The following is an 8919-nucleotide window of genomic DNA, read 5'->3' on the forward strand; positions in this document are numbered from 1 at the left end:
CGAACCAATTTCCTGCCTCGAGTCCTTCGTCTTGGACAATCATGTTGTGCAAGATTATGCACGTATACATGATGTCGAATGCTCTCCATGAACCACGTACGAGCCGGGGCTTTGATAATGTTGAAGCGGGCTTGGAGAACCCCGAACGCCCGCTTCACATCCTTCTGAGCAGCCTCATGCTTCTGCGCAAAAAGCGCCTGCTTTGCGTTCACACGCACGTCTTCACGAAGGTTGGCCACTTCGGGTAGATGCCGTTGGCAAGATAGTACCCCATTTTATAGCGCCGGTTTTAGCGGTGAAGTTGATGACCGGCGCTTTACCATCCAAAACTTCGGCGAAAAGGTCGGATTGGTGGAGCACGTTTATGTCGTTGTTCGAGCCGGGGACCCCGAAGTACGCATGCTAGATCCATAGTCGGTAGTCGGCAACTGCCTCGAGTATAACGGTGGGGTGGGTGCCTTTGTGGCTGCTCGTGTACGCCCCCACCACGCCACCGGGCAATTCTTTCATTGACAGTGCATGCAGTCGACGCTGCCAAGCATAATGGGGAATCCATGCACTTCTTCGTGAAGGCGGAGCAGGAACTGGCAATCTGTCGTGCTTGGCTTCCGGAGAAATTTGTCGGTGAAGGCTGCCCGGACACCTTTGCAGAATTGGAGCAAGCACATTCTCCCAGTGCTGTTGTCACGACCGCCCTTCTAGGGTAAAATAAATGCGGCGATCGCGACTTAAACAGACTTAAATGCAACAAGGAAAAATAGGCTAGGGTTTCATCAAAGAGGTTTGACCAAAGTATTTAATGAACAATTAAGTATAAGAAAATGTGACGCTTTAACAATGAAATCTAATGAAGAAGGACTATCATACTTTAGGTCAAAAAGGCATGGCTTAAAATAATTCAAAACGTAAATTGTTTCAATATTCAAAATGAGAATCCAAAAATATCAGTATCAACTTAACGACAAAACAATCACGTTTTAGCGGAAGCATCCAAGAGAAGAGTAAAGTCATGTATGAAGACACGACGACACTCGGAGTTTCAAGATAATAGCATTTTTTTAATTGATTTGCTCAACATCGACAACCGCTCGTCACCGCTCAACCTGCACATAGGGAAAACACATGCAGGGCTGAGTACTATAAAGATACTCAGTGGGCTCTTGCCGAAAACATTTTTAATAAAAGTATTATTTATCATGCCATACATAAGTAACCATCGGGGTTTAGCTTTAGAAAGGCCTGAGGCACTCAAAATCATTTCTCATAGTAAAAGTCGACTCATCAGTCATTTTCCCATAGACGTTAGCCATATCTGCTCATACATGACAAGGAATGCGGCCGCAAACCAGGTCACTAGACCGGCCAGCCCGTACGCTAGCACACGGTCTACCATAGGTGTACACTAGTCCAAGTAGGGTTTGCGGCCCTACGAGGACCCGAATTCGATTTAAATAATAATGACTTAAAGCCATATCAGATAGGCACGTTAAAATCAAACAGGGCATGATAAACACGGTTTCATATCCCATCGATAAAACATTTAGGACATCGTCCTTATTTAAAAGAAAGTCTACCTCGACTGCTTAGATTTCAAGTATCTCCTTTCCCTTGCTGTCACATTGAGAGCGCGAGTTATCACCTTTAAATTATGAGTATCACAATCAGTCCCAAATACCGACTCAAAATCATGCATGTCCCCAACTTTCCCCTTTTCCCATCGATTCGTTTTGTCAACATGAGGAAACACACCATAGCATGTATCAATGCACAACACATCACTACATCATCGAATTGGTTTCTTAACACATATGCATCATGTACATCATTCAAAACTTAATCGTCAAGATCATTTGATCGTGGTAGGAATCTGGCAGCACAACGCAAGAGTTTTGTAAAAATCGTTAAGAATTTCATCCGACTTCCGTTGGGGCTAAAATTTTACCACAATGTAGTAAACACATCAAATACCATCCAGTTAAAATTTCACATCAAAATAACCTTTTTAGGTCGGTCACACTGGTCGAGAAAATAATTTCTAGAAGAACTGCGCAGTCAATTTCACAAATTCACTAAAATTTCATCTTTTGTCCAAATAGGTTGAAATTTTCACACAACACAGAAGACACCGTAACTTTTACTCAGAAAAACGAATCGAACAAAAAGGAATTCATTTGGTCGGTCAAACACGCGTCGGAATCTACTGTGCGAATACTACAGATTTCAGGCTTCACAATTCCGAATTAGGGTTTACCATATATTCATCCCAACACATATATTCATGTTTCAGCAAGATCTCACAATTGCTGTGACATATTCACATAGCATTCAACATAAATCATTGAAAGGACCAGAGGTGCGTAGGTGTCGTTCAAGCAAGGATTTATCCTACTGGTCAGGATAGAGATCCTAACTAAGCCTAGACCCTGGTTTCAAAGATTCCTCAACCCACTCCTACTGATCATTATAGTGGTGATAAGGGTCGAATCCCACAGAGATGGTGCGTTTAAACTACCGCGGTGATATTTGGAAAGGTTGGTTAGCTACCACGCTTGGGTTGAGTCTCTACCTAGGAAAGAACTTAAAGGTGGTGTTTTACTGGGCAGACGGTATGAAAGACATCTGGAATGTAACTGTGTACGTGAAATTGGGAGACATTTTTGTAACAGAAAATATTTAGAAGGTACGGGTTTCTATTTTGGGCTAAACGGAATATTCAGGGTAGTGGAAGTTTGGTGACTAGGCTGACAGGGCTTAACTAAAAGTGAAGGACAAAAGCAAAAAGCATCTAAAAAGTAAGTGGTCCCCTCCAATTGAAATAGACACCATCTTCTTCAACAAACACATCCAATTCAGATAACAATTCCAGATTCAACACAAAAAACACAGATTATCAACTCGCGAACACAGATCTAAAACTACGAAATCAAATCTGAAATCAAACACTGGAATTGGACTTCTGCATACTGGTCAACGTGGAAAAATGATTCGGAAATTAAAACTAAGCTTTGCATGCAACGATCCACTTCCCAATCAAACAGTACCAGCTTATACTATCCTAGAGAAACTTGCTACGTAAAACAGAAATGAGAGATTCAACACTTAAAACACCAAGAAACTTTAGATCTAAGCTAACTAGGCAAGGAAGGAAAAGAAAACAACACAATAAACGAAACGGAAATCAACTTCATAGCATAAACACGTTCGGATCTTCAACAAGTACTTCAAAAGCAGAAAATATCCAAAAGCAACAAAGATCCAACGTAAGGAAAGCAAGGAAAATTAAACTGCGAAGGCAAATAAAAGTGTTTTTGCCACTCCGGGCGATGGAATCTCTAAGCTACGGTCTTGCTGGCTGGAACGGACGATGACTGGAACTCTGGGAACATCTGGGCGTCAGGTGATCATGGCTGCGGCGAGGCAAGAAGCGGGACACGGCTGAAAGACTGGTATTACCGAGAGAACTCTCTACCTAAAGATGGTGGTGAATGAGTGAATGTGGATTTTTTCTTTTTTCTCTCTCCTTCTTGGCTTCCTTTTATAGGGAGGCTTACCCTTGATTTTAGGGTAAATCCTCATTGCAAGTTGACTTCTTTGCCCTTAATTGTGGGTAATCCGTCCCAGCTATTCGTCTTCTCCATCTCAAGCCGTTTCAGCACGAATACTGATCAGTATGAGATCATGCTGGCGCCCTTTTTCACCTGAACATTCCGAAACTTCCCTACTGGCTAGAACACTTAACCTGCACACTTTGAGCAACTGTTTTGCAGATATAATCAATTTTGCACATCATATTGACCCGTAAAAAAGGCCTAGAATACGACTTATCAAACTGCTCACACTTACCACATGCTTGTCCTCAAGCGTGAAGAACAACCGAAAGACATAAGTCGAATTCTAGCCTGGTTACTCCCCTGACTGACTCTACCTAACCTAGACTCTAAACTATGATGCAAAAGAAACACTTAAACAAACACACAAAAAAACTGAAAACACAAAGAGCGGGCTATATTTTCAACCATCCCTCCCCTCTGGATCAGGTGCAATCCGGCCTTAGACAGCCTTGAACTTCTGCCACCCCCCTCTCTCTCTCAATTAGTATATCTGTTTGTCAAGATCGCCCACACTCTCGGCCCAACTGTAGGTTCACTCAGTCACTCATACCTCACTAGGAATGTTAGGACTGCATTATCTCATTATGCTCAACCACAGTTGCTTCGGACTTAGATCTCACGAGCAGCTCAGATAAGGCTGTGAAGTGGAAAAGGTAATGGCCAGTAAGGCGGGCACACAGACAACAAAATAGCAACTAGAAACAACAAACTAAACACCTAAACAAAAACCAACGAACACAAACACGAATAAAAACTCCTCACACTTAGGCCATACAATGGACTAAGTGTGAGTCAACATGCGTACGAAAAATAAAAACAAGAGAACACAGAAATCATGCTCTAAAGAAACAAACCCTATACTTCTCACACTTAGACTATTAAATAGACTAAGTGTTATGAATGGGGGTTTGCGAACAAACACAGATTATACCACCTAAACAAAAACCAAGACACACAAAAAAAAAATACGGAAAGCTAAAAAAAACTGAAAAATTAAAAAGAAAACTAACTGGTCAGGTGGGGTGGTGGTCACTTGTTCCTCCTGCTCCTTCGCGGGGCAGGTTGTGGTGCAGGTGGTTCTTCCGGTTGCTCCTCATCATTCTCGGACTGTTTTCCTTCAGGCTCGGCCGACTCCTCGGCATCTCCGTCCTCTTGTTTCTCCTCTTCTGTTTGGGGTCCTTGTGATCCGACTTCCTGGCCTCCGTGGCCGCTTGTACCAGCTTCTCGTACTAACTTTTCAGCAGCTAACTCCTTCAAGATTCCTTCCATCACAGTTGCCAAACGGTTCAACTCCGCCCTTGCTTTCCTATTTTCATCGGCCAACTCCGCCACTGCTTTTTCCAACCTCTCCTGCCTCTGCTCCTGCGCTGGTGTTCCCTGGGCTGCCGTCGCTCTCCCGGCTGGTATAGCTTCTTCTTCCATCGCGTAGAAACGTGGTATGCCCTGCCTCATGTAAACGGTGTTCGTTCGGACGAACAATGGTGTATCAAAGAGGCCAGGAGGGTCGACCATCGTCAAGGGGGATAAGTCCTCTTCCTCCAAGATAGCTATGTTGTTCCTGACAAAAACTTTCTATATATGGCAAAGGGAGAGGTTCCTCGCTGGGTGGGTGGCGATGAGGTGACACTGGTACGCGGTCCAGAAGCCCAGGTGCACTGTCCTCCCGCGCTTAGCACACCATAGGAGGTACAGTTCGGTCATTGAAGTTCAGACGGCGGAATTTGATTGCCCCAACAAATTAAAATCCAGGTAAAGCTGCACCAGATGCAAAATCGGGTTGTTGAAGTGGACAGAGCGGGAAATCGAGGACTGGAACTGCCCTGCGTCAGGGTGAGTAAGTTCCTCCCAGGCTTCCTGGGGCTCAAATTCGATGTGCCTCCGGGGAATTCCCCTCTCCCTACTTCTCCATTCTGGCCCTATGGCCTCTCCTAAACTACACATTCCCAATCTGACCGTCCACTCAATCAAGCTCATGCTTACCTCTCTTCCGAATACCCTAATGGTTATGGACTCTTCATCCAGATCCGTAGTGACCTTGAATCTAAAGGTAGTGAAAAACTCATTTGCCAGCCTTATAGGTATACTCGGATCCACATTCTCCAACAACCAATCAAAACCCAACGCACGCGAATGCATCAAGAGAGGCTCACGGGAATTCAATTCATCAAGTGCTGGGAAAAAGAGTACCTTCCCACTCTTAATCTGCTTGCTGCCGTCTTCCTTGTCATCAAACGCATCCTGAAGCTTTTTAGTGCTGAAGTGCTTCATGTCTTCTATTAGCTCGTCAGTGAGCTCCACCTTCCAACGCCGGTACTTCAATCTTTCCACGGGAGGATGCATCAACTCTCGATGGTTGTTTGGGAGCTGCTTCTCGCCATACTCCTCGTCCTCTACGGAGACGTCGCTTTCTGACCCCGATTCTTCACTTGCGGTATAATCACTGTCACTTGGCTCCTTTCGGCGCGGTGGGGCTCTCTGATCTGACTCTGTGATGGCGATGCCGGTGTTGACCGTGCGTTGCTTCTTACTGCTTGGTTTCTTCTTAACAGGGGCTTTCCCCTTCCTTTTCCTCTCCGTGCGGTATCTGTCCTCATCTCCGTCTTCATTTCTCCGGTCTCTCCTCTGTTGGTGTTGAAGGCTCCTTCTGGGCAGTAGACTGGGTCTCCAAGAGGATATGGGTACTGTCATCTCCTGACTCTGGGTGACCTACTGACTCCGATGCGAGGTCCAGACCCTCAGCCACCGTGTCAGTTTCTTCCCTCTGGTCACTTGGCGTGGGTGAGACCACCTCGGTTGCTGTCGAGGCATCTTTCAAGCTGGTAGCCGACAAGGATTCTTCCCCAGGTTTTGTAGGAGTAGCCCTGTGTTCTTCACTAGAGATTTCCAACGCACTTGCTGCCGTGTTTGCTCCTGCCTTGCTGGATGTCCATTTCCCTAGGCATCTTTGCGATACTCTCTTTGGCTTCAGCCGTTCTGCCTTTGGATCACGTTTCAACACCAATTTTCTTTTAACTGCTTTCGGTTTCAATACTGGTGGTACCACCTGCTCTGGTTCCGCTGGTTGTACCTCGGTATCCTTCTCCTCGATTTGTGTATCACTCTCCCCTGCTTCTGGCTGGGGAGTCACCGACTTCGGCTCTCCCTCTTCGGTCTGTTTCTCTTCCACCTTGTCTACTGGCTGGTGGGCTAGGCCTTCTAGGTCGTTCCTTATACCAGCTTCTTCACTCTCTCCTACTGCCTCCGATGCGAGGTCCAGACCCTCAGCCATCTTGGCAGTACCATCTTCCATCCTGGTTACCTCGTCCAAAAGCTCCTCAAACTCCTCATCAGTCATAAGGACTTTCTTTCTGGCCGTTTCGTTCAGATCTATCCCCTCCCTTTCCATTTCTTGGGGAACGAGTTCCGCTACCGGTGTTCTCTCCGATTCATCTTCTTCCTCCCTGCTCTTCTGCTCCTCGCTTGCTTTCCATTCGCCTTCCCTTAGGTCAGAGTCATAATAGGCAGAAAGAGGGTCAACATCCATTGGTTCGATTTGTTGGCGAGTCGGGGAGGGTTGTGAGGATTCTGATGATGCGGTCGCCAAGGGAGATTTCTTTTCTGGTGGGATTGTTGAGGAAGTTGGAATGAAAGTCGGTGGGTGCACTGTGGGTTGAACATTTGTTTCTGGGGTGGGTACTATCGGGGTTCCTCCGCTCATGCTTGATCCGCCTCCGATTTGGCTAAAACCTGCCAACACAGCCGCCCAATCTTTATTTGGGTCCTGCTGCCAGAGGAACTCCGCCAGTTCGTTCAAGGGAATCATCGCCGGAGCCTGAGGAATCGGCTCTTGTGGTTGCGGTTGTGGGTTTGGCGGCCGCTCTTCAGTCGGCGGTTGTATTTCTGGGGTTTCATCTCGGAGGTTTGTAGAGGGTCTCACCGAGGCTTGTTTGTTGGCCGCTTTCTTTAAATCAACTTGTTGGGGAACTGTGTCTGCGGGTAGAAGGTTTTTTGCAGCATCCCCCTCTTTTTCTAATTCACCATCTGAGAATTCCTCTGTACTGGCTGGTAGTTGAGCCCCTGCGGCTCCAATAAATTCTGATTTCTGACAAAAGTTCATAATTGTTTTTTCTATCTCTTCATCAGTCAACCCTTGGCTGCTGATCAGATCGCACCATGCAGCGGCTTCTACGTCAGCTTGCTCATACACATCTAAAGCTTGGAGTTTCTCCTGCAATAGTTCGGTCTCAAGAAATTCTTGGACTAAGGGGTCAATCACATCAACATAGCATAGATTTTCAGAATCGATGGGTTTCTTCATGGCATCATTTATATCGAAGGTAAACTTCTCCCCATGAAAATCAATGCAAATAGTCCCCTCAGCCATATCCACTATTGTCTTGGCCGTTCTCAGAAAAGGTCTTCCTAACAAGACTCCACTAGACTCCCTCGCTTCATGCTCACTCATTTTGATCACATAAAAATCAGCAGGGTATGTAAAATCATGCACTCTTACTAACACATTTTCTAAAACTCCCTCAGGACTTATGCACGACCTATCAGCCAGTTGGATCAACACCCTAGTATTTGACAGCCTCACTCCTTTCAACCGGTTATAGATAGACAATGGCATGACATTTATAGATGCCCCCAAATCACACATTGCATGTTCGACCTTCACATCTCCTACAGTTATGGGTAGGGTGAACATACCTAGGTCGGCTCTCTTGGGTGGTAACTTCTCTTGCACTATTGCTGACGCTATCCCTTCCACCATAATCTTGCCATCCTTCTGGGCTCTCCCGGCTATGAAGTCCTTTATGAATTTCCCGAGAGGGGGCAGCTTCACGGCTTGGAGGAATGGTATGGTGACATCCAACTTCCCAAAAATCGACAAGTAGTCAACCGGGTTCTCTTTCTTCCTCTTTGTAACAAATCGGAATGGGAATGGTTTCTCCCCTTTTTTCTCCTCTACTGGTCCCTCAGGAACCATCTTGGAGTCTTTCTTGGGTAGTTCCTGGGTCTGGGCCTCCATTCTGGGCTCTTCCTCTTGAGGAGGTTCCTTCCTGGTCAGTAGGGTGTCGGGTTCACCTCTTACACTTGGTGTATCATCCAAGAAGAATGGATCCTGCATCCGAGGCATAGGTCTCCCTAATTCTTCCGCTGAAATGGTATCGCCTCCTATCTTCGTTCCATTGGATCCTCCACTAGGTCGTTTCCGTTGAGGCGCGTCATAAGTAGTTCCTGACCTCAACGTAACCTTACTCACATTTGCCTTTTCGGGCATTTGGACTGTAGATGGGAGTTTCCCCGCATTTCCCTTCAAATCACC

Source organism: Salvia splendens, chromosome 4 (genome assembly GCF_004379255.2).
Source record: "Salvia splendens isolate huo1 chromosome 4, SspV2, whole genome shotgun sequence".
NCBI lineage: Eukaryota > Viridiplantae > Streptophyta > Magnoliopsida > Lamiales > Lamiaceae > Salvia > Salvia splendens.